Source organism: Camelus ferus, chromosome 1, assembly GCF_009834535.1.
Source record: "Camelus ferus isolate YT-003-E chromosome 1, BCGSAC_Cfer_1.0, whole genome shotgun sequence".
Taxonomy (NCBI): Eukaryota; Metazoa; Chordata; class Mammalia; order Artiodactyla; family Camelidae; genus Camelus; species Camelus ferus.
The window spans coordinates 98,283,649-98,310,629 of record NC_045696.1 but is presented as its reverse complement, the minus strand read 5'-3'; the positions used below and the strand labels follow the sequence as shown (position 1 = coordinate 98,310,629).

General features: G+C 39.6%; 1 long non-coding RNA gene and 1 other non-coding gene across 8 annotated transcripts in view; one reads left to right on the top strand and one right to left on the bottom strand.

Moving 5' to 3' along the window:
* LOC116665806 overlaps positions 1–26,981 on the bottom strand; it is a 239,542-nt gene that overhangs the window by 169,988 nt on the left and 42,573 nt on the right. The gene's annotated exons all lie outside the window — the stretch shown is intronic.
* Positions 24,352–26,981, top strand: part of LOC102508707 — a 33,800-nt gene continuing 31,170 nt past the window's right edge. For 4 of the 6 annotated variants that reach the window (XR_004322500.1, XR_004322499.1, XR_004322493.1 and 1 more), the window contains exon 1: positions 24,868–25,189. This is a non-coding gene — a transcript (uncharacterized LOC102508707). Of the gene's footprint in view, positions 25,190–26,981 lie in introns of all 6 variants that reach the window. The other 2 variants (XR_004322494.1, XR_004322501.1) reach the window with 2 other exon arrangements.

The following is a 26,981-nucleotide window of genomic DNA, read 5'->3' as shown; positions in this document are numbered from 1 at the left end:
TTGATTTTTTTGACCTACAGAATCAAGAATTATTATAGTAAGAAATGCAAGTAGAAGCCCCTGAGACTACTCTTCTACCCCACCAAGATAGTAAGTTAAAAACAATGTTGCAACCCAGGGGGAGAGCAGAGATTTGCGCCACCTTCAAGGGCCTAAAATGTCTTTGAAGATGGCAAAGATGGTCTTTGAAGGTGACACTAAGTTGTAGAGGTTGCAGTCTCTAAAATATCACTACTTAATTCACCAGTTTGGTCTTTGCAGAAACTAGATATATAATGATGGATGAGAGTGGACTACCACAAACTTAATCAAGTTATATTTCCAGTTGCAACTGTTGTGCTGAGTACGGTATTTTATTGGAAGAGATGAACAGAGCCTCAGGTCTGTCTTATGCAGCTGCTGATACAGCAAATGCTTGTTTCCATACCTATTAGAAAGAAGGATCAGAAACAGTTTAAGAGAAATTGAAATGGACAGCACTGCCTTTCAAGGTTTTGCCCTAAATTTATGTTAATTCTTCAGCTCTCTATCATAATTGTCCAAAAGGACCTGCATGATTTGATCATCATATAGAATATCACTTTGGTCCACTATATTGATAAATCATGTTCCTCAGACCTGATAGTAAAGAAATAGTAAGCACTCTGGATGCCTTGGAAGATATACAAGCTTTAGAAGGTTGAAGAAAAATCCTATAATGATCAAGGACCTTCAGTATAAGTGAGGTTTTTAGGCATACAGTGGTCTGACACACGCTGGAATATACTCTTTAAAGTAAGAAATAGCTACACCACTAAGGAAAAAAAGCACAATCCTTGGTGGGTCTCTTTGGTTTTTAGAAACAGCACATTCCACACCTGGAAATACTGCAATGACTTTTATTGGATAATACAGAAAGCTGGTTGTTTTGAATAGGGCCTAGAATAGAGCTTGCTACAGACCTAGGCACTGGCCAAGGAAACATTGTAGGAAATCTCTGGCATCCTGGGAGAGTTGCAGTGAAGACCTCTAGGTTTCTACAGCAAGGCCAGGTCACTCTAGCAGAGAAAAGTATATCATTCAAAAATACATCACTGGTCCTGGCCTGCTACTGGTCCCTGACAGAAACTGAGCATACGACCATGGGGTATCAATTGACCATACAGACAGAACTGGTGATCATGAGCTGGTTTCTATTGAACCAATAAAGTCCTACAGCTGAGAGAGCAGTAGCAACCCATTATTAAATGGAAGAGACACTGCTGGTACTAGGGACTGATTGTCTCCCCCAAAATTCATGTTGAAATCCTAACCCCTCCAAAAATTATGGTATTAAGAAGTGGGGCTTTTAGGAGGTTCTTAGGTCATGAGAGTAGAGTCTTCATGAATGAGATTGGTGTTCTTAGAAAAGAGGCCCCACAGAGATCCCTTGCTCCTCCACCGTGTAGGACGCCACATGAAGGTTCCATCTATGATCCAGAAATCGGGGTCTTACCAAACACCAAATCTGTTAGCCATGACCCTGGACTTCCCAGCCTTAAAACTGTGAGAAATAAATTTCTGTTTTTCATAAGCTACCCAGTCTATTTATGATATTTTGTTTTAGTGGCCCAAAGGGACTGGTTTTAGGATGAAGTTCAGAGGGCAAAGATGGCTGAAGTAAAAGATGCTCCACATCTCAGGTCACCTGCCATCATCACACTGACACCATTTCATCAGCTGACACCCATGACCAGGAGATGAAGAAAGAAAAAGCCTGGGCTGGGTTCAGGAATGGTTTGGCTTAGTAAATGATTACAGGACAACAGTGGACTGGTACTGCAACAGCCCCATTCAGGGCTGGCCTGAAAGACAGTGGTGATGGAGAGTCCTCCAATGGGAAACATATCTGGACTTTTACTTTGTATGGAGAGAGAAGGGGCCCAAAGTAAGAATCCACACAGATTCATGAACAATGTAAAATGGTCTGGATATTGGCCAGAGGCCTGGAAGAAATGAGACTGGAAAATTAGAAACTGACCTATGACAGTGACCACAAAGTGCAAAGATATTTTTATTACAACTAATGCCCACCAAAGAGCACTGACTGCGAGAGAGATGCTAACAAATCAAGTGGACTTAGTCCATAGATGTCAGCCAGCCTCCGTCTATGGCTACCCCAGTGTTTGTACATTTATCTCAAGAAGAGAGAAACTATGGTGAGCCTGGTCCCAACAGCGTAGTCTCACCAGCACCAGAGTTGATCTAGATACTTCCACAAATGACCTGCCAGCAACACAGACCAATGCTGAGCTCCCTATCTAGGTACCATTCCTCACTGGAAACATCCAGCCACCTGGGGTCAAGTTGATTACATCAAGCCCCTTGTGCCTTGTTTCATGTTGACTAAGAGCACCCATGTATTTTAGGTACGGGTGCCTTTCCAGCCTGCTGTGCCTCAACCAGCACCATCATCTAAGGCATCATAAAGGATCTGTTCTGCCTTCATGGAATCCCACGTAACATATCTTAAACCAAGAGACTCATTTTAAAGCAAAGGAAATGCTATGATGAGTAAATGAGTATGTGATTCAATAATCCTATCATGTACCACACAATTCAGAAGGTGCCATTCTTATCAGCAAGGATGTGGCCTCTTGAAGGCACAGCTAAGTGTCAGCTTGGATATGACATCCTGTAAGGATAAGGTACACCTTTGAGGATGTGACACACACATTAAACCAAAGCCATTATATGGTACCATGTCATCAATTGTTAAACACATGGATCCAAAAACCAAGAGGCAGAAGTAGGAGTGGACTGCTCACCATCATTCCCAGTGACCCACTTGGGGAATTTGTGCTTCCTATTTCTGCAACTTCCAGCACAGTGAGACCAGAGGTCTTAATTCCCCATAAGGGAGAATTCCACTAGAAGGATATAATTAAACTTAAATCTAGCCCAGCAGAAGTGCTAACCAAAGGGAAGGGACTCTAGAATGAGGGATAGAGGAAGACAATGAGGAGGATTAGTTACAGCCTGGGGATCCACTGCAGCATCAGAGCTGCCGTCCCAGTAATGTTCTTCTTGTAAGTGTTCAGACTGTAACCAAACAGAAACCTGGAGAAGCTGTGCCTAGAGTAAAATAAGGTGAAAGCAAGTGTTTCTAAAGGATGCAAGAGGAAGTCTGTAGTGACACTACTGATGACTAGCCTAGACTCCCTTTCTGTCTGGTGTGCCCCTCTCCCAGCTGATTTGAGTGTTGGCTGCTAATGGCCCCCAGCTTCCCACTTCTGCGAGTCTCTTGGTCCTGGAAACCAGTACACCGCCCTCAACATACCTAGAATGGAAGGACCTCAGCCAGCGATTGACTGGTAGGCATGCAAAAGGCCATCCCCCTTACTTTAAGGTGGACCACCTCTGTAGTGCAGCTTGTGCTTGAGAGCTTCCTTGTGGACTCAAACTGAAGCTGGTCTCTGAGGCCACATTCTTGCTCCCCTTCTGAAAATGCTCCTTCAGTAAATCACTTGAACAAAAATTACTGTCTCTGGCTCCGCTGCCAGAGAACCCAGTCTAAGACACCATTTATATGCAGTAAATAGATGTGTGCATCAACATCTCTGCATAGTTACAACACACATATATAGAAGGACTCACATCAAACACACTGGGGTCATTGCCTTGGTGGGGGAATAGGTTTACAAGGAACGAATAAATAAACCAACAAAAAAAAGAAGAAGAAGAAAGAAAGGGCTTGCATGGACCAATGTAGATAATTGACATGAATTGAGGGCTGTGCTTAACTCCACTCGGTACATCTGAAATCTAAAAATAAATAAATGAACAGACAGGTAGTTAGATGATTCTTTTTTAGCAAATTCTGTCTCAACCTATGTAAATGCATTCAGGTAATGGCTCAAATTGTTCTTTCCTTAGCATTTATTATTCGAGGGTTCTTTTACTTCCCAAGAGGTCACCCTAAAAAGATTAAGAAAAGTAAAATTACAGATGGTTTTTATGGGTCTGGGCCAACCCTATTTCTAGTTTTCTAAATAGGAAATTTGTAAATAGTGTTTAATTTATTACTTTAACCAGATCCTACTTTTTCCCCCCTTGCTTGGCCCCCATCTCTCCCTGCCTATTCCCCACTTCTACCCTTTACCATAAACAATTTGAAAATCTTACAATCAGTATCAAAGCTATCAGAAGCATTTCAGCCTGAGTTGTTCTCTTTCGGCAAGCCTTAAGAGTATAACATCACAAACAGATAAGAAAAGAGAAATACAATTTTAGCATAGGAACTGAATAATGGCTTTCTTTCTGGAAGTATCTCATGTGTTTTTGATATCTCCATGATATTAGGCACAACAATATGTGGTCTGCTCTATTTAATTGAATCTGCACTACACTTTTCTCTAATTCAATTAGGTTCAACTAATAGATATTGATTAATGATTACTGCTCTTGGTTGTTACAAAAGTTATTAAGACACAATCCATCTATTCTAGAAGTTCATAATCAGTGTCAGGGAGAAAATACTTGAATATACTGAGACTTTCTTCAACTTTTCAAGGGCAATTTTCACACTTCTAAATTCCAAAAGCTCATTTCCAAACTTTTAAAATTATCTTCATGCTTTGCTTGGGAATGAGCTGAAATTATTTTCTGATATAATCTTTCATTTCAAATCTGTTTTGTAAAAGTTTTTAATATTATCCATAATTTCTTCCTTACCCTGTGAGCAATAATTTATTTACCTGTTGGCTTGCTAAACTACCCAGCAAAGACCTTGACAGATTCCTAACTGTCCATAACAATACTGCTCTTTCTCTTGATAGCAGAAGTGGGTTGAGATTGTTTGGGATGGCCAAGGATTTCATCAGAAGAAGCAATTAGCATAAGAAGCTCTCTGGGATTTTTGGAGATAAAAGCAAGTAAACCATTGCTTAAGAATGTAGGGTAGGTGTTCTGTGCTCTGCTTCTGTTTCCGGAGACCCAGAGTCCCACCAACTCCATAGGAATCTAAGCAGCCACACTGTTATACCACCTGGTATCTGCCTTATACAGCACAGGCATGCAGTTCACAGATGACGTTCAGACCCTGGGACTAGGCTCACAGCCGGGCTGCCAACCATCCTACCTGACTTGTAGTCTCCCTGTGACTTCTGCTTTTCCCAGTATTCCCAAGCATTCCACGGTATTTCACCCCTCAGTGGTGCTACACACACCCTTCTTCTTATGCAATGCCCTTGCTCCCTTACTCTACCTGGTGAACCAGGGCAATGAGTGAATGTCCACATCCCTCATCTCCTATGGTCTTAGAGCTACTGAAGTACTTGTGGGTAAGATAACTGGTGTTTCAGAAAAGGTTTTATTCCCATTGAGTCTATAGCCGATCAACAGGACTGGCTGCACAGCCCCTTGCAAGTCATCCTCAGGTCAGACAGCTCAGGAAGAAACTCCTAAGGCAGACACTTTCACCTGGTCCCCTCACAGCCGGAGGTAGTTGCTCCTCCTCTGAGTTTCAACACCGACTCCACACTCTTAGCCCTCCCTCAGGACATCATCTATCATTTGTCCATGCTCATTTCCTCCACCCTGGGGATGGAAGTGCTCACATGAGGGAATCACTGCCCTCTCAATGCTCATGTGCCATTTTCCATTCATAAGACGTATCTCTGGTCCAAGATTAATCTGAAAAGTCAATTCATCTCTCTAAGAAATAAAACACATAGTTGAAATTCAGTCTTATAAATCAAGGAGCCTGGAATTAGCTGCTTTGTCTCATGGGTACTTTGCTTTATCGTCCACAAGACCCTCAAGTAAAAAGTGCCAATCATTAGTGCAAAACACTTTACTTAATGGACGTATGAGCAGTGGAGATCCTGAGACCAGCCTGATCATCTGGACCAAGAGTTCCCAGGATAAGTGGCTCATCTCAGAAGCAGTTAACCCCTCCGGAGAGACCTGGTCCTTCTCTCCTTTCATCAGATACCGGAGACAGCTGGGAATACTTAGTGGGAAACAGTGGGAGCAGCGAAAGTCTTCACGTCTCACATCTTTCCTTGGCCAATCTGCATCCTGCACTGAGCTCCCACCCCCACAGATCCACTCTCCCCTCAGAGCTCATTGCTGTGCCCTCTGGAGCATCTGCAGAATTATAAACAGAGTGTTATCTCTCCTCAGATTCTTGACTGAACATTACATCTCCCACCTCCCTGTATAGAAACTGGCTTTTCTCATGAGACACCACGTCTCCTGTGGCTTCACAAGGGAAGACCATGTCAGCTCACTTCCCAGTGCCACCTCCGGACCTTGACACCTCTCTCCAACTTGTGTAGCAAACATCTGCCTCTCTGATGCTTTCCCTCGCTCACAATATCCTCCACACCACCACCACTGTTGGAAGACATTATGACTCCCCTCTTGTCACAAATCTCCACCCCCAAGATCTGATGTCATGCTGAATGACATCAACATCCACACAAACTACCCAGTACCCTGACCTCTTTCCTTGGTCTTCTCATTGCCAGGATCCAGATATCCAGTTCACTCACAGCCATCTTGAACTCTAAATAGGCACCTCTAAAAACTAAGTGAAAGCATCCTGCTTTGGCATCTCAAACTTCATCCCCACCAGCTATCTGCTACAGTTACTCCCTTTCCTGTTTCTTAAATTTCTGGGTTCTCCAGTCCCACAACCCCTCCGCTTTATTTCAAACTACCAACCCCTCCATGCTTCATCATTTTCCTCTCGAGATTAGCTTCAATATTTTGGTTCTTCACCTATTACTTGTCAATATTCTCAACTCTCTTGAACATTATCTCTCCATAGCATTTATGTGGCAAAAGTCAACTTTATTTTTATTTTATTCTAGTATTTAACTTGGGATACAACACAGTATATTTATCTTACATGTTTTTTTAATCTGCTAGGTTTTTTATATTTTATTAGTTTCTAGATTATTTTTCCACTTATTAATTATTAGAATTTTCCTACCCTGTTCAGTATAAAATACCACATACTTGAAAATGCTGTGCAGAGCAGAAGTCATGCTGGGCAAGTACAAGTAAGATGGTTCACAGCCAGACAGCAAGCCCAGCCAAGGATTCTGAACCATGCACTTCCCTTGCTTGCAGCATGGGGGAAATTAGCTAACTTTTAATACACACTTATAATGTACTTTTTATCTTCCTCCATAAATGCAGCAGAGGAGTTAGAGGGGAGAGTGCAAGGATCAGGTGGGAGTCAGCTTCAAGGGAAGTCTTCTGCTCTGTGTTCCTACACTCACCCCATCAGCCCTCCACATACATGCCTCTAGCACAGTGCTTGTGCAGGTTGCACCCTGGACAAGGACACCTGGCAAGGAGGTGACCAGGAGCTAAAACAGAGTCTGCGTGCTCTGCTCTCTGACCTATGTGCTCTCACTTAGAGGAAGAGTGCCTTTTTCTAATTCATAAAAAGGAATAATGTAAACTACCCTTTCCCCAACCCCTCCAATGTTGAACCTCCAATACAAAATCATTTAAGAAAAGTTGATTCAGCCAAACTACCGCTGATCTCCCTCATTTCTTCCCTTCCCCCACTCCTTCCATTCCAGAGAAAAATTACCAAAAGACTCAACTAAGTGTAGTGTCTAGAGTCAGGCACACTTGAATTTGATCCCCAGTCAAGTGCTTATAGACTTGGACCTTGGACAAGTTACTTGACCAGTTTGAGCCTCAGTTTCCTCATCTGTTAAATTAATGCATACTAAGTTTTTTAAATATTAAATGAAGTAAAGGTAGTGAAGCCCCCAGTACAGTGTATGGCTTATAGTAGGTATCCAATAAATATTTGCACTTAATGAACAAGCAAGCAGGATGGATAGATGGATGGGTGGATGGATGGACAAATAAAGCAAAGCACAGTCTTTGGATATCTCCAGTCACTCTGCCTTTAGGAAGAGACATATGATCTACCTGGCTGGAATGATGGCATTATAGAAAAAAATCCTAAAACCAACAAGGGAGAAATTTTTGATAAATGGCCTTTATTTCTAGAATTTCCTCTGCTTATTTTGCCTGGCTAAGGCAGGGTTTTATTACTGCAGGAAAAGAAATGATCTGTATCTTGGGAAATTGTTCATCATTCAAGTATCTGAAACTTTATACATAAATTCAAAGACCTTATGCATTTTTAATAAATTAAGTAAATTACTAGCATTGTAGGTGGCTCAGTTTTACTGATAACTTGTTTACAGTGACATGCTAGTTCTAAGAAAGCACTACTTATCCAATTTATAGGCACATATTACATGTGGAGAGTAAAATGATATGCATTAATTTCAAGCAGAATATATTAAAACCAAAAAAAAATGAGTTAAGCACTTTTTTTCAAATGAATGAAACTCTCCATGTTTCACCCTTGTTTCGGTGAAGGACTTTAACTGTTTGTTCATTGAATCTTAAGTGCTAAGCAGGTATATATGATTAAGTTCCTGAAATCAAATGCAGCAAAGGTAATGTAACAAAATCACTTCGCAAAAATTTGTGTTAACTACTAAATAATTATTGCCACAGTCTCTCCCTCCCTGCCACAAATACACACACACACAGATATGCAAGTACACACTCAGATGTACACCCATACATGAGAAATAAAAGAAAAAAATGACTGAAAAAAGGCTCCACTTTCTGCAGTAACATAACTGTTATTATAATTTAAAATACCTCATCAATGAAAAGAGAGTGCATTTGCTTCAACCAACAGTCTACCAAAAGGTATGCTGGTGTTTGTATAAAATTAATAAAAGCAGTCAAAAACGAGGTAATGTCTTAAAAGCCCTCAGAAGTTATTAAATGGGAAAAAAGTAGACTAAGTCTTTAAGAACCTTAAATTATTACAAAAAGAATCAAATTTCCCTTTTTTTTAAAAATTGATATGTCAGTCTCATTAAGATAGTCACAATAGTCTCATGAAAAGGGTTACTCCACAGACACCTACTGAGTGCACACAGCATGCCGGGTACAGTTCTACATGCTGGGCAAACATCAATGACCCGAGAAAAATGGTCACTCATTGCTTGGCTAACTCCTAACCCTTATGAAGAAAACACTGCATAACTCTGTTAGAAAACTCCCATTTTAATGTTTTTTATGTTTTTAAAGGTTTTAAAAGAGGGGAAACCATTTTTTTTAAGAAACAGGAATAAGTAAGGTCCCTTGGAGATTCACAGAATAATTAGGGGGATTTATGCACTAATTTTATCTCATAGAAGAGAGAAAAAGAGACAATCTGGAAAGATAGTTCCCAAGGAAGACTTTGATTCCTCAGCCAAACCAAGCCATGCTCCATTTCCCATCTATTTATGTACCTTGAAACAAAAATTACGCATTGAAGTCATACTGTATTAAAGGAATATCGGTTGCCAAAAAGTCTTGTGTCGGGTGTGGGAGACAGAGAAGTAACTGAATAATTTAAGTACTATATGAAATGTTCCACAAGGAGTGTATAAAGATCCTGGCTAATCTTAAGTGATCAAAGAAAATCAACAGCGGATTCCTGAACTGAGTCTTAAAACTGGTAAGGAGGTGAGAACATGTGATGAATTGCTAATAATTTTAGGTATATCTGGACCTTAGGATGTTTGCATGATAGCAATTAAGAAGAAGATGCATATGAAATGGGGAAAAAGAGAGTTATTCCCTCTTGTGGGTTACAGGGAGAGCCGCAACTCAAGGCTCAAACTGGAGCCCACAAGACAGGCTGCAACCTAATCAGACTCTCACTACCTCTGACTTTGATGGCATGGGTGTGTTACCAAAAAAGTGGTGCTCTTTATCAAGGAACTAAACACACAACTCGCCCAGAAGCTGAGGAAGCTGGAAAGAGGATTCGGAGGAAGATGAAGCCGCTCCTGGCCTCATTGCTGCCCTCATGCTGACACTATGAGTGAGCTGTAACAGCACCTGCACTGACTTTCTGAGTGTAAAAACAATATGGAAGCTACATCTTTTCCATCTACCAGATGCCGCAAAAAATATCTCTTGTGGCCTACCCCAGTTAGAAACATACAATGAAGGGAATTCAGGGAAATGAAGTTGAGTCTAGCCAAGCTGACATATCACAAAGCCACTATGGTCTACCCCTTTTTGACATGACACCCATATATGTCTTTAAATCATATTTAACTTCCAAATAAAAACAATTACAAGGTGATGCTTCCAGCTAATATGATACAACTATCCCACGTACAACTGAAAAGAAGATATGAAGTCCCCTCACCATGTCTGAGGGATGTTCATGCAGCTCCTGATCATGGCAGGGTGAGGTCATTCAGCTTAAAAATCCACAGCCTAAGGCCTCCCTCTCTTTGAGTCTGGCAATGGCATGTGATACTGCTGGGTTTCTGTGTGTCTCCTCAGAGTGCTGGTTAACACCGCTGCAAAGGTCCCACTGCTGTGGGTTTCCTATAATAAATGCTCCTCACCAAGACCCGATGTGAGCTCAGAGGGTCACTTCCCTTTGTTTGCTCAACAATGAGTTCTTTCAGTATCAGTGAATGCTAGTGAGGCAATTAAAATATTAAATTTCCCTAAAATTATATTGGGGATAAAATTTTCATGGTTGTTCACTCAAGTAATTACATCATTTCCCCCAAAGTAAAGAATCTATACCTCTATCAACTCAAAAACTTGACAGTCTGAGTTTCTGATATTTTCTTTCTGCAAAATGAATCTCTTCCTCCCTATTCAATACACGTTTTTTTATGAAAAAAGTTTAACTGAATAAGTTACACTGTTAAACTCTGGAGAGGGAATTACCCGGGGATCAAAAATCCTAGGGGTCTATTTAAAATCCTATTTACCTGTTGCTTATTGATTCTCATTTCCTTCTTTTTCACATGCAGCGTACAAACTACTAATCTCCACATGTTTAATTGCTCTCCTGAAGACTAGACTCAGGTCAAAATCTGTCAATTTCTTTCCTCTATGATTCTGGGACATGGTGCACAGCTGAGAGTAAAATGAGAAATCATCATTAAGACAAATAAGGTTATAACGGTCACTTGAGCCAAGAAATGAGAAGAATTCTAAGTAAGGATAGCTATTAGCCTGATCTTTAAATAGCCCTGATGTTCATTCTTGAGTCACTCCATGTGAATTTGTTTAAGGTTACTTAGTTTTGACCAGTATGTCATAGATTTTAATGAATGACTATTTTAGGATAATTTAATATTTTCCTTTCTTAATAATTACCATTATTATATCATACTATTAATTATGCAGTGTAACAAATATTAATTTTATAAAATAAAAACATTTTGAAGTCATTACCAGTAGTGTGGAAAAACATAATGGTACTATGGCAGTTTCATGTAAATTAATCAATTTAATCTTCACCCAATCTTTGAGGTTAAGTGCTACTATTATATCTTTTATAGACGAAGAAAAAGGGGCCTAGAGAGAAATAGACAGTGTAGTTTGAGTCAATCTTAACTACTATGTTCCACCTAGCAATGATAACACCTTACTTTATGTAATGCTTTGCAGTTTACAAAATGCTATCACATGATCTTCTCATCCAAACCAAGAGAAAATATATCTGTTTTCAAATCAGAGTTGGCTGAGACTCTGAAAAGTTCATTGTTCCAAAGTCAAATAGCTGAGACATGATAACTCCAAGTCTCCACTCTTTTCCCAATCTGTATTCCTTCTTCTCTACTCTTTCTATAAAATAGGTTAAAATTATCAACCTGTGAAATGCATGGCAATAGTAAAAATTCTTGTTTCCTTGTCATATCACAGTTTCCTTTAAGACAGTTAGAATTTTTTTGTTACATTTTGCTGGGCTGCACCCCGCAGGCTGAAAGGCCTGTACTTGCCGAGCCTCAAGACCAAAGAAAGAGCCCGAAGTCAATGAGAGTGACATCAATGACTTAATGGACAGGGGGATCTTACAGGTCTGAAGAAGGTCCTGGAGCAACTCCCCACCACATGCAGTGGCTGGCGGGCAGGACATGGCCACAGTCTTTGCTCCCAGGGGCAGGGAGAGGTGAGTAGTTACAGGGGGGGTTGACATCAGGTTGGCTCATCAGTTACAGGGAAACCAGCAGAGGGTCAAGCCCCTCATCACCCCTTTGATGAGATCACCAGCTGGGGCAGGGGCAAGTATGTAGGAAGGTTAGTCCTGTGAATAGGGTACAGGTGAAGCAGGTACTAGTCTATTCAAGCAGAGGATGTATAGAGAGCAAGGGAACACCCACCCTGAGTGCCCTGACCCTACACATTTAGTGCTTTTTTTTTTTTTTCTGGTGTGAAAGACATTTGTACCCTAATAATCCATATAAGCATCAGTTTGGGGATTAAAACTCCTAAGAATAGTGGAGTCTTTTTCCCCTGACCAATCACAACGCTTTTAAATTTAATTCATCATTGATGAGTGCTAAATTATAGAGCACTGAATAGGGAGTTAGGAGATTTGATTTCTGGTGCTGGTTTCATCAGCAGCAAGTGAATCTGGATGAGTTGCTTAACTACTCTGGCTTCACTTTCCTCATCTATGCAATGAGAGGGCACTCCAAGTTCTTCACAGCTCTCTACACCTCTAAGAATCTGATAAATCAGTGTGCCTTCACAGGGCACTTTCCACATGCTTCTCTGAGTCTGCAGTGAGAAAAGAGAAATCTATACAAATTTTACTCAACAGGGAAGCTTTAAAGAATGTGTGGGTGAATTACAACACACCACATAGATGGGATATTGTCCCCCTAGGAGAGGAGAGATGGATGTTGCTAATAATGCACTGAACTCTTTCCATGCTCCAGACTGTGCTAAATGTTTTTCTATGCACACTTTCTTGTTACCCAGCTCTAAAGCACCCAAGAACTTTAACCAATTCACCTGGAAATGTTGACTGGGTACTGCTAAACTTGCTCCTTCTATTGTTAATATTACTTATACCCTATTTTTTGTTTTGGCACCCTACCTTAGCACTGGTTTTTTCCACAATATTAACTGGTCTCATCTTGTATTTTTCCAAGTCTTGAACACATTCAATTAAAACATAGCCAATGCTCAGAAGCCAGAATCAGTAACTACGTAACTTTAAAAGAGTATATATAACTACTTATGTACCTATATAGTTTATGTGTATGCGCACACACACACACACACAAAACAACAGATTCATTCCAAATCCTCAGAAATTTCACTTATTTAAGAACTTTAAGTAATTAAAAGTTAATAGAAAAGGAAAAATAGTTAATTCTGGAAACTATAAAGACACTGCAATGTCAAAGTAATGCTAAGCATCTACTTGCTCTGCAGTGTGCATTAAACCCTGTTCCATTCTTTTCTTTTCCCTAGGTACAAATGTTACCGTAATGTGTTGACGCAAATTATATTTAAACTTGTTATCTTTATTTAAAAGCCTTATGCTGTATGTTAGGAGAGGACAGTTGTAAAATTATTAACCGTACATTAGTCTCATACTGATTTCAGAGGCTATTAAGCAGTACAAACAGCATCTTTGTGGTTGGGAACTGGCCTCAAATGCAGCATATTCCATAGGAGTTCATCTTTATACTGTACGCAAAACACTAAAGCTATAAGCAACAGAATGGCTAGGATAGCAAATGAGGCTTATATGATAATGAACATTTGACTGATATGAAGAATCAGAATGGATTCTTCAGTGAATGGATGACATTTGGCTCTCTCAACAGCAACAACATTTAATCTTTATCGAGCATCTACACTGTGCCAGGCACTGTTCTGAGCTATAGGAATATCATTGGCAATATTACCCCTCCTTTTCCTTAGAAATAATACACCAAGATTTCTTATATTATTTTAGATACATACAAAGATTTATGTATTCACAGTAGCCAACTAAAATATTTCAACAAATAAAATGTTTGCCACTTACACTTATCCAAGAGTAATACTAGGGTCAATTGAATATGTAGCTCATTATTTTTAATTTTTCTTCCTTGTATAAATGTGGAACTTTTGGGTGTTTGGGTGCTTGTGCTTAAATAGTCCATGCTTGTACATTCAAAAATAATACAAATGGTTCTAGAGAAAGACTGCTTTTTATATTTAATGTTCAAATTAAACTGTACAACTTAAAAAAAGTAAGTCCTATAGTCACTGGGGCTGGAGTTTGATAAAATCAAAATACTCAAGACAAAAATAGCTTAGCCAACACAGGTGTGTACCCAGTGTAGATGAGGAACCTTTGCCATGCTTAGAGACATGTGTGGCAACAATGCTTATAAAAGCTACACTGGGATCATACACTGTACAGAGCTTGACAGAGCAGGGATTATGGAAAGGTTGTGCCTGTTTTCTTCTTCTAAGATTAGGTGTTGGAAAATAGAGGTATAACCTACAGCCAGGTGAAATGCTGAAATTCCTAGTTCTTTTAGAGATCCAGCCTTGTTACCACATTTATGAGTACACTGTACTCTGTGCAGAGACTAGAACGAAAGGAAGTCAGATAAAATGCAGGGGAATAGCATAATTGATCTTAAAGAAGAGCCTCTTAAACATACTTGTAATATTGAGGTAAATAAGAAACCCTTGAATATTAGAGATTTAGAAAAAGAGGAATGATTTGACTAGTCACCAAGTTGCAGACAAGGCATATGGGCTCCAATTTGTGATCCTGGATTAGTTCATGTGCCGCATATTTTAGTTTACTTTCAGGCACATTGCCTAATTTTCCAATTACACTAGTCAGTTTTTTATATCTCTTTTTATATTTGGATCGAGGTTTTCATTTTTAGCAATATTTTTCTTCTTAAACCTAAAATAAAATGTGACAACTATTCAGAAAATTTGAATAGACATTGTACTTAAAGAAACACTTGCAATTTCTACCTCATAGAAATTCAAAACCCAGGCATCAGGCAGAGTCCCAGTAAGAAGTCACCCCAGAAGGATCAGTAAAGACTTTCAAAGCCTTATAGAATAAATAAGGTACAGTAAGGTGCTTAGAGACACTCAATAGTGAGAAGCCATTACCACCCCTAGGACTAAAGAGACTAGTGGACGAAATGGTGGTCCTGGAAGCCAGTGAAAACAGGAGCCAAGAATGAGCCTCCCAGAAGGAACTAGACACATGGAGGAGTGGAAGTACTGCTAGAGACTCAATGTTACAGCTGGGAAGGAGCCAGGAAGAAATACTCTAACCGTTCACCCCTCGGATCTCCTGCCTTTGCCTCCTATTAGCCAAACCCAACACGATGCCAGAACCAGAATCTAGACCCAATCTCCTACAGCCCAAATCCAACCAGAAATCAACCAGCAAGAAGATCAGGAAATAACCTCAGTGGGAGTCAGCCTGCTAAGAAATAGAGAAGGAGAGAGAATGGGCTCAGGAGGTGTAGAGATGTAGGGGTGCGGATGAAGGTAATCAGCCTTCCAGAATAGCTAAGTGCCCTTTAGATTTAAGATAGGGATTGGAAAAGTAAACAGGATGTTCTTTGGGTTCACCAAGTGACAACAGCATGAAAAGAAAAAAACACTTGAATTTATTTCCTCAGAGAATGGTTGTTACAAAGCTATTACAAATGACCAATGTAAAGCTTATGCTCGTTGACTTTTTCCTCTGCTACAAGGCATGATCCTGTGTTCTGGAGTGAAGAATAGAAGGATGAAGTTACATTTCTAAAACAATTTATACTTGAAAATTATTCTTTTAACAGCCCTATAATCCAGCTATTCTACTCCAGGTATATACCCTGGAGAAATGTGTATGTAAGTGGAGCCATGTACAGGGATGTTCATTCCAGCAATACCCATGATAGCCAAAATGTCAACCCAAGTGTCTATCCACCATAGAATTCATGTGGTACGTCTATTCACACAATGACATACGCTAAAGTGAACAGACTAGAGCTATGCATAGAAACACATAAAATTCTTACTAACAATATGTTGAGCAAAAGTAGCAAGATAGAGACAAATACATTAACAGTATAGGTCTATCTCTATGAAGCTTAAAATCTATATTGTTTAGAAATACACTCGTACATAAAAATAAAAGTGTAAATAAAAAGAAGGAGATGATTATCATAAAGGTCAGCACAGTGGTGACCTCTAAAAAGAAAGTGACAGAAAAGAGACACGTGGGGGCTCTGACATCCTGGCCATGTTCTGTTACCCACTCTGGATGGTGTTGTAGTCTAGGGCTGCCGCAACAAGAACCAGACTCTCAGTGGCTTGAAGAGTAGACATGTCTTTTCTCACAGCTCTGGAGGCTGTGAGACCAAGACCAAGACCAAGGTGCCCTCGCTTACTGAGACCTTGCTTCCTGGCTTTCAGCTGGCTGGCTGCCCTGCGCGTCCTCGTCCTCGTGTGGCCTTTCCTCTGCGTGCCCGTGGGGCGGGAGAAAGCTCTCTTGTGCCTCCTCCTCTTCTCATGAGGACACCAGTCCAGTAAGACTAAGGCCCGCTCTTAGGATCTCACTTAACCTTTATTATCTCCTTGGAGGCCCTGTCTCCAAATACAGTCACACGGTGAGGCTAGGGTTTCAACATAGGAATTTTGGGAGGACACAATTCAGTCTATAACAGATAGTGTTTACTGTGGATATTTGCTTTAGAATTATTTACCACAGTATACATTTATTCTGTGTATTTTTTCCTATATGCATATAATGTTTCACAATAAAAATATTTTTTAAATTCTTACCAGAGTCTCTTTTACTTGAAAATTTTGAGTTTTACAATGAGGAGCCTTCTTGGTAATTAGGCAGATAATTCCTTTCCAGGAACTTTCAAATAATTTCCTTTGGTTCCTAATCTTTAATTATAGCACTCACCAGATAGAATAAATTAGAAGGAAAAATCCAAAACATTTTGTTTCTGAAACCTCTTTAGAAAAGACATTTACATGTTTCTCTATTGATGAAAACAATTTGTCCCAGAACACGTGTGCCAACCATCTGCCTTTGGAAGGAAATATAGCATAGAAAATATAACTGCATGATTTGATCTCAACAGAGAAGAGTTAGTGTATGGAAACATCATTAAGTAATAATTAAAATAATATCTGTATGTAAAAAAATATATAAAATTGGATTCTGGGTGACTCTGCACTCAGGGGTTTATCAGGGTAAGGGTCAAGGTTAGTAATGAGAGAGTGATGTCCTCAGGGATATGGCCTGGAGCAGGAGGGAAAAGCCCTAATGAAATTCAACGTAACTTAAAATAGTATCCTAATTAAAGCTGAGAAATAATTTAGAATTATTTCTAAGAATAATCCAGTCTTAATACAACATATTTGATTCCTATTCCTTGAAATTTAGAAAAGTTCCGTTACATCTTGGCATTATTTTTCTGTCACATACAAGCATGTTGGAGATGTCACTTATAATAAGTAATGAGAAATATTTAAATAATAATTTAGTGAATTTGAATATTATCCTTTTCTGTCAATTTTCTTTAATTTTTTCTCTGTTTTTAAATGAAATGTGTTCTGAAGCTGTATGAAGACTTCCTTCCTCTGGCAAACTCTTTTTCCCAACATATTTTTCTCGTGACCTAAAATATTTCCACATGCATTAACTGTTTTTACGCTTGTTCATTTTTCCTTTTAAATGACTTTCCCCAGAGCCTCCTTGCCCCTCCTGCTTAGCACACATTAAGGACTCACAGAGTTGAAGGGTTTAGGAATTGATGCAATCATGGGAGGAACTGTTACACTGGCCAGGAGGGACTGGGGGGACTAGCCAAAGGAAACAGCTACTTCTTTGTCAGATGACGTAGCATTGTCTCTAAACCGCTATGGATCTACGGAAGCCCTAGAAAAATTCAAACTGCAGGTAGAATTTAGTCTTTAAACATCACTGCTTGTGCTCCCTCACTATTCTTAGATTATATCTCCACAATACTCCTCAATTATTTTGAAAGTAGTGGGAAAAAAGATGGAACTTTTGATGTGGTTAATATTAAAATTATTTCAGCATAGGTTAAACAGTCTCCATAATTTTTCAATTATTTACAAACATCCCTAAGTTTTTGGCAAATTTTTCTCACCCTCAGGAATTATCCATTTGCCTGCTATCTGTCTAGTGGCTTTCTAAGACTGAGAGATAGCCATGCCATGTCAACTGTCCTACAAATGATGTCAGCAGAGCAGGTCCTATGCATATATATCTGAATTACCTAAATACAGTTACGTATCTATGAGTTGTAATTCAAGTTTCCTGAAGGATCTTAACAATTAGAATCTGAAACAAAACTCTAATTATAAAAGAAATCAATATACATTTACTTTAGGCTTCCAGAATGGAAAACTACCAGGGATATAGCCCCATGTTAACATAAGCCCTTAAATCAAAAGATCTCTAAATACTAGTCAATAAATGAATGTTTCGTTCAAAGCTTATGTAAAATATCACCACTAAATTCTCTTGTATGTTGTAAATTCCCTTAGAAGTAGGAAAGGAAGCAGAATACAATGGAATGGAAGAGAACTGGAGCAAGAATTAGCATGTCTACATTCTAAGCTGCTATCTGTTAGCTAGAAGTCTTTGGATACATTTAACTCTTGACCCTTGGGTTCTTCATCTGTAAAGTGTAGAGTATAACACCAGACTTATCTGTCAGACAAGATTATTTTAAGGCATCAATTAGAATTCCTGTTATTCATCTTAGAAGCTATTTCAAAAGCACCATTCCAAATAGGGATCACAGAACAGGATAGGGTGGGGTAGTCCAACTTCAACCAAAGGTATGTGTGCACGGAACCCTACATCCTCCTGTCTTCCAAGGGATGTTGTTCTGCCAATGATCTCTTCTCTCCTAAATTGATAATCTCTCTTCTTTTTTTATATAGCTCCTTTACCTCCAAAAAATGATCAAATTGCCTAAACCCAAAAATGAGGAAACAAAACAAAAAACCTCTCTAGACATTGTCTTTCCCTTAAAGTATCACCTTAATTCTGTCTTTTCTTCCTTGCCAACCTTGTTAATAAAGCCTCTAAATTTACTCTACTGATGTCCTAATTATCCCCCAACCTATCACAATAGGGTTTTTGCCCCTCCACCCTACTGAAACCACTTCTGCCGGATCATTAACTACCTCCTATTTGCAAGATTCAGTGATATTTTTAGGCTCATAGTCTTCATCTGACACTTAACACCCTACTTTTCTCTAAACCAAGGATGGCAAACCACAGCCTGCTCCCCATTTTCAATATAGCCCATGAGTTTAGATTAGTTTTCACATTTTTCAATAATTTAAAAAATCAAAAGAAAGGATTTTTTGACATACAAAAATTATATGAAATTAGAACATCAGTGTCCATAAACAAAAATGTCATTAGAACATAGCCACATCTACTTGTCTGTAGCTACCTTTGTGCCTCAGAGGCAGAGCTAAGTAGTTACCACAAAGACAGTAGAGCCCAAAAAGCCTGAAATATTTACTGTCTGGTCCTTTACAGAAAAAGTCTGCATATGCCTACTTAAACTCCCTCCAGTCAAGGTTTCAGGATGCCTTTCCTGGAAAAGCTCCTTCTTCTCTGATAAGGCCTCTTCGTGTCTTGTCTGGAATTTCTCACTCAATGAGCCTGCAGTCTGGTCCCATTTGGATTTATCCTCTATACTTCTACAGAATTACTTTTCATCTTCTTCCACAATAAATAGGGTCATAGGACTCCTTGCTCAAGGACCCCTGTAACTCTCATTAACCATAGGATAAATCCAAACACTTGAACCTAGCTTTTCACAATCTTGTCCTTACCTCCATTCGTTCCTTCAACAAATATTTATTGAGCATATACTGTGTACCACGTGTTATGCCAGACTATGGACACAGCAGTGAATAAAAGCAGCAGGGTCTCTGCTTGCTGAGGTAGTCCAGTCCAGCAGAAGAGATCAAGGTTAAACAAAGAACCATCAAATTTCCCTTCTACCTGTATTGGAAAAGGCACACTGTCATAGTGCCATCTGCACATGTAGTGACCTCCATTTAGAATACCCTAACTTTCAAGGCATGGCTCAAATACCTCTGGTATGGGAACTTTTTCCAATTTGCAGCTATCTGATTTAATTATTGCCTTTTTTGTATTCTCTGAGCATATCTGTACTATTTAAACACAGTATTATGCATTCCTACTACTCTTACCTCACTCGATTGTGAACATCTCATTTTCTGGGGCTGTGTCTTATACATCCCCATGCCTAATGCAGGTAGTAGTCATTGTCAGTGCTTTGATTAATTAGTTGTGTCTCTTCAGTGACTAAAGGCCAAAAACTGGCTTATATCTACACTATATTAATAAGCAATAGTTGAAAAAGTCAAATAGTAAAGGAATATTTAAAGCGACAACATACGTTGCTCGTGGTTAAATAATACTGAATAAAATAGTATTTTATTTGCATATTTAAGTAACTAATTTTTAAAATTTGACTTTTAAATTTTTTTCATTCAGGAAAAGCCAAATAAGTTGCTCGTAAAGCTATATTTAGCTGTCAGTGCTTATGTTACCCTCTAATTTTGTTTCTTACTTAGTATTTTCAAAGTATATTTTAGTGAAATAGAAATCTCTTTGCTAAGAAATAGTTGAGAATATTATCCTCACAATAAGATATTTGTCTTATATCAATACTAGATTTACATTTTGTAGATGGGTAAGTCATAAAAATGCAGAAAACAGAGAATGGTGGACTGGCTGCAGAAAGATTCAAGAAAAAAATTATAATAATAACTATTCTAATCTTTTAAGATGTGCCAAAGGGGAGATCCAGGAAATTACCAAGCAGTTAACATCAATACTAGGAAAGAAAAGAATAAATAATAATAGAATTGATCAGGAAGTACTTAGGCAAGAACAATTTAATGAGCAACTAGCAGCATGAGTTCATGTAGAAAGACCATGGATTACAAACCAAACAGAAAGTGTGAGTACAGGCAGAGTCAGCCAAAGAAACCTGAATTTGTCATTGTTATTTTTTTATACCAATAGCCATGTGAAAAAGCGCTTTAAATTAAAACAATCCTATAAGGATAAGTATAAGATTAACATTGGACTTTTGTACTGGAAAAGACGGCACTTAATTCAAGGGGAAAAAAATCTGCTATTTCAGAGGATATCTTCAACCCAGTCATGCCTCCACCACTGAACTCCAAGTGGTACAGATGAGTGCCGATGGCTTTGCTTCAATATTCATACTTCATCTCCCCTTGCCAAAAAAATTGCTCAAGTCTTGCTAATAAGTGGCTTTCAAGCCAGCCAAATCTGGACTACTCAGTGAATGCCTCTTCCAGCACGAAAACTAGTGTAGATGAAATCCTGACAAGAAGACAGCTGTTAGCAATCCAGGAGCTGCAGGTGAGTGCATCAAGTTTTACTTTTTTAGGTATAATTTGCTTATGTGTAAGAAATTATTTGGACTGCAGGGTCACGTTGAAGATTCAAAATGGGCTAGAAGCAGCTTCATTGATTAGTTGTCTCTAACCAAGGCAGCTCAGATCAGCTATAAACATCTCCCCTCTGTCATAGACACGCCTTTCACTGATTAGGGAGGAGCCTTCTGCTTGGACCAGGAATCATGCAGCTCAGTGAGCAGGGCGGGAGTGTGCCCTGAGCCAGTAGGGGTGTTCACAAAGTGGCAGGATGCCAGACAGGCATCAGGCAAAGTGGACAGCCTGTTATCATGACCTCTGTAGTTAGTAAAGGACTGCCAGCATGATTGTATGAATAAACTATTGATAGTAAAGAAGGGACCACTTACCAAAATTGAACCAAAATAAGAAATTTGGTGGAAAATATTTGGGTTGTATTCTGAAGACAATGGAAATTTAAATAAAATTGGGACAGCCTAATCTCCTTATCTTTCCTCAGCCAGTTAAATTTAAACACAATTTTACAAATACCACCCATTTTTCTAGAATTTTTAATATGAAAATCTGTTGAGTTCTTTACATCAGTCAAAATATATCCTCTTTGCATTCTAAATATCTACCTTGTTCTTCTCAGATATTTCATTTCTCAGTACCTTCATTTTTCAGCATTCATTATATAAAATCTCCTTCTCTTAAAGTTAAATGTTTAGGAAATTGATGCATTTCTTATGTATGTCAGTTCCTCTGTACAGAGCATGATCTATTTTTTGAATGTTTATTAACAATGATGTTCACAGAGTTAAACCACTCACATATCACAACTTTCTAGTTGGGAATTATATTTGCATAATAAATAAAATGTTTCATTCTTTCTTATTATCTATCAACATTTTTACTGATGAATATAGTAACGTTTCTTTTTTTAGAAAGTGAAATTAATTCTATAGAATTAAATTGATCCATCTTCATTTATATCTGACTTCATCTCTAAAGTTAAGAATGGCTTTATTTCTATTACTTTTCTCCTCTTTCCTCTTAAGTATTTAAATAATTTTTAAATATTTAACTCATAGTTAAAATATAACTTGAATAATATATTTTACTCCCTGAGAGTCTTCCAAGTCTCCATAAGTTTTATCACATTCACCAGCTTATTGGATATCTTTATTCTCTGGTGAGTTACAGAACCTTGTAAATATTTATTCTCCATCTTTATAAATGGGGTGAAAGATATCAAGAAGTTTATCTCTTTTTAAAGCATCAAAAAGCCACTATGCCCTTGACCAGTATAGAAAACTGCCAGTTACCCACTAAAAATGACTGCCAATTATTAAACACTTTGCTATGTACCAGGCACAGTATCTGAAGCTTTTATATATACTCTTTCCCTTAATCTTGACAAAAGCTTAGGGAATATTAGTACTCCATATATTTTAAAAAAAACCCATATCAGAGGGTAAACTTATCAGGCTAACAAGCAGCAAAGCTGGGCTTCAGCTTAGGTGTTGGGTGTTTAAACTATATATTAATCAGTTGATTCAGCCCAATAATAATGATGATGCCTTCAGTTTCTTGGAAACTTGTCCTTCTCATCTGCTTGTGTCTGATGACATAACATCCCTAGGAGTAAACTCCACCCTTTTGAGAAGTTTCACCCAAAACAGCTGACTCTCTAAGAAACATCCAGTCCTCAAAACTATGATCATTTCTAAAACCAAGTTGAAATGTAGTATAGGCGTTGACTACGGCTGATGATTTAAAGCACTAAATAGGTTTAAAAATATAAAACTCTTCTGATTCTTAAACGATAATCACAGGAGCATTTCCTAATATCACTCACGATCTCCAGAATTTTGTTTTTCCTTACTTTTTGCTTTTCTACAAGAGGTCCTGTGATAAATGATTCCAAATACCTGTGATACGAGGAGGCAAGTTAGAGTCCTCCAACATTTGTTCTTTCTCAGGATTGTTTTGGCTATTCTGGGTCCCTTGCACTTCCCTATGAATTTTAGGATCACCTTCTTAATTTCTTCAAAGATAGCTTGTTGGGATTTTGTTATGGATTGTGTTTACTCTGTATATTATTTGGAGATTATTGTTATTTTAACAATATTGTCTTCCATGAACATGGAATGTCATTCTATTTACTTAGGTCTAATTAAATTTCTTTCAACAATGTTTTCTGTTTTCAGGGTACAAGCTTTGCATCTTTTTGTTAAATTTATTCCTAATTATTTCAATTTCTTTGATCTATGATAAATGCAGTTTTTTCTTAATTTCATTTTTGGATTTCTCACCGCTGGTGTGTAGAAATACAGCTGATTTTGAATCCTGATCTTGTATCCTGAAATCTTTCTGATCTTGTTTATTAGCTCTAGTAGCTTTTTAATTGATTCCTTAGGATTTCCTAAATCCAAGATCATGTCATCTGCACATACAAATAGTTTCACTTCCTTTCTAGTCTGGACGCCTTTCATTTCTTTTTCTTGTTCCATTGCCCTAGCTAGAACTTCTAGTACAATGTTCGATAGATGTGCGGAAAGCCAACAACTTTGTCTGCTTCCTGATCCTTAGATGCAAAAATACTGTCTTTCAACAGTAAGTTATGACATGAGTTTTTCATAGACTTCACAGTTTGAAGAAGTTTCTTTCCATTCCTGGTTTATTAAGTGATTTTTATCATGAAAAGTTGTTTTTCACTTTGTCAAATGTTCTTCTGATTTATTAAGATGATCCTGTGATTTTTGTCCTTCAGTCTGTTGATGCAGTATATTCCATTAACTGATGTTTCAGTAAACTAATCTTGCATTCCTGGGATAAATCTCACTTGGTCATGGTGTTTAATCCTTTTAGTACCTTACTGGATTCGATTCACTAACATTTTATTGAGGATTTTTATCTACATTCATAAGGGAGATTTGCAGTTTTCCTTTCTCCTGATGTCTCAACTGGTTTTGGTATCAGGGTAATACTGGCCTCAGAGCATGAGTTGGGAAGTGATACTTCCTCTTTTGGTTTGGTTTTTGTTTTTTGTTTTTTGGGGTTTTTTTTGTTGTTGTTGTTTTTGTTTTTGTTTTTGTTTTTGATGAGTTTATAAAGAACTTACACTAATTCTTCCTTAAACATTTGGTCACATTTTGCTTTTTAACTTTATCTATTTTCGTATTTTTAAAAACGCAACTCCAGTAGCATGTCCAACAGGAGGAAATCAACGTCCACCCTTTCACTCTGTAACAACCCTGAAATTAATCTATGGGATGGAGCTGTGATCCACAACGGTATTTTCAGTTTGAGTTACTCCCAGGGAAGAAAAGTTCCCTAATTCGTCCTTAAAAGTTTTCCAAGTTGGATAAAAAAAAAAAAAAAAAGAGAGAAAATCTGTCTAGGTGTGAATGGCTGCTCCTGCATCCCCAGCCCTGCTCCGTTTCTCCACTCCCTCCCTTGATGCCGGGTTCAGGGGCCAGGTGCGAAGATCTAATAAATGACTCTGGGATGACAGTGGCATCATCCCACTTCCGCCAGCATCTGGAGAGGAAAGGGGGTTGGGCCAAGAGGGTCTCCCGGGCGGGGCAGAGGAGGAGGGAGTGCTAAACAGCCTCGCCCCTGGAACCCATGAAGCAGCAACGCCCCTCGCTATAAATTTGAAGCTGCCTCATAGAGGATGATTCCTGCGCCTGTCAGCCAAGCGCCCCAGGCAGTGGGCGACAGAGCGTCTGGGCGGACGCTCGACTAGCAGTTCAGCGGCCGGGAGGCGGCGATCCATGGGGAGGAGCCCGAGCGGACCCCGGGAGTGAGGGCGCACAGCCGGAACGCGGAGGCGGCGCGCCCACGCCCCGAACCAGCGCCGCCAGCTCTGTCGGCCGTGGGCGCAGCATCCTGGGTGCGGGTGAGTTGGCGCGGACTGGCCGTCAGGCTCGGGGTTTGGGGACAGGGGTGGTCACTTTCAGGCCAAAGTGTCAACTGGGGGTGCTGTGCCGGGAGGATCCCGGGAACGAAGGCGCGAGAGAGTTATTTCCAGTCGGCGCCCACCCCGACCCGAAGCTGACCGCCCTTACCCAAATCTGATGAAGGGCATCTGTGTTGGGAAGAAACGATTTGAGTTTGTTTGCTGCCTGCTCCCGAAATTTCATTCCGATTTGACCAAATTCTATCGAGCTCAAGCAAGAAATCTGTAGAAATGGTATGCAACCAAGTAAACTTTCTTCCCGAGGCTTCTAGTTAACTCTTGTCTTTTAACCGTAACCTGAGTGTACGACTCCGCAGGGCGTCCATTTAAAAGCTGTGCCACTTCTAAAGTGAAGTTAAGAGTGTCCCCACACTGTTTCCCTGGCCATGCACCAGCACGGCTCACCTCCCCCACACCCCTCCCTGCAAACCATATCGGTGGGTTCTCCGACGCCGCCCCCACGTAGGGCAAAGTCTCCACCTAGGTAAAGTGCTCTTTGACTCATCTAAATGGGGAGGGGAAAAACCTGGGCTTCTCCACACCCCAATCCCCACAACCCTGTCCAGCGCACTTTTGTAACTGAGAGATTTTAGGAGCTCTTTTGCTTCCAACAGAGCCTGTTGCTGGCCCCTTCCCTTCATCCACTCCTCTACCTAGCACCCCATTCTCCAAGTCTCTTAAAGTCCGGCCAAGTATCTCCACAGTGCCAGATGCTACGTCTCCAGAAGGCCTCAGCAAGTCTTTCCCAAAGCATCTCCTGCCCTGTCTTCGGGCAGCCATCAGAGACTTGGCTAATGAAGCCACCTAGGGCCTCTTTACCTAATCTTTGCTGATGGCCTCATTAAGAATCACTCAGGAGTGGCCCTCTGGAGCCCTCTCTTCCTGGTCAAAGTTTGGGTGCTCACTTTCCCCTGGGATCACATTTGCAACTTGGCTACATTTACTTCTAGTGTCATTCCAAGAAGAGAATGTAACAGTGAGGGAGGCAGGAAATCTGGCACCCTGCTGCTCTGTTCTATAACTTTTTTTTAGCAATTTACATCTCCTAAAGGTGCCTCATCCCCAACGTGATTCTCTTGGTAGTTGCCACCGAAGGATCCTGGGTCCTCAGATGTATTCCCTTTAGCATAAGCTATAATGCCTTTATAAGTCTTCTCTAAAACAGAAACTGCCGGTTTTCCTTGTACCCTGCAGTGTTTCCCTAGCTCTAAAGGCCCCATGTGGATAATCTCTCCTCAGGCTGTGGTGGATTCCACAACCCTTCTGGAAGATAGTGCAGGGGCAGGGAAGCACAGGGCGCTGGGAATGGAGACTCTTACTTATCTGGCCATGTGCTGTTAGAGTTATTTCACAACTCTGAACCTCAAGTCCCTGCCTGTAAGTTTCCCTCCAATGACAGAATTCCTTGATTCCTTTTGTTGCCTAGTTATTGCTTAAAAAATAAAAGTTTAAAATAACTACCCCGTTAGCCCATGTCTGTGGCCCTCAAAGCTGTCTAAATAGCTCTCCCGGTAAATTTTCTGCCCTGGAAAATCATTAGGTCCAAGTGTCCCTCCGCAAATCACAACTGGCTCTTCCTACAACCTGGTTTAAGGCTCAGGGAGTGGCCCCAGTTGCAAGGTCTCACCATTTGCTGAAGTTTCATGATTTTTAGTGTCAAGTCTGTTATCTACTCTGTTTTCTCCTTTTTATTTCCTGACTTCGTTGTTCTTTGTGCCCATCATGAGGCCTT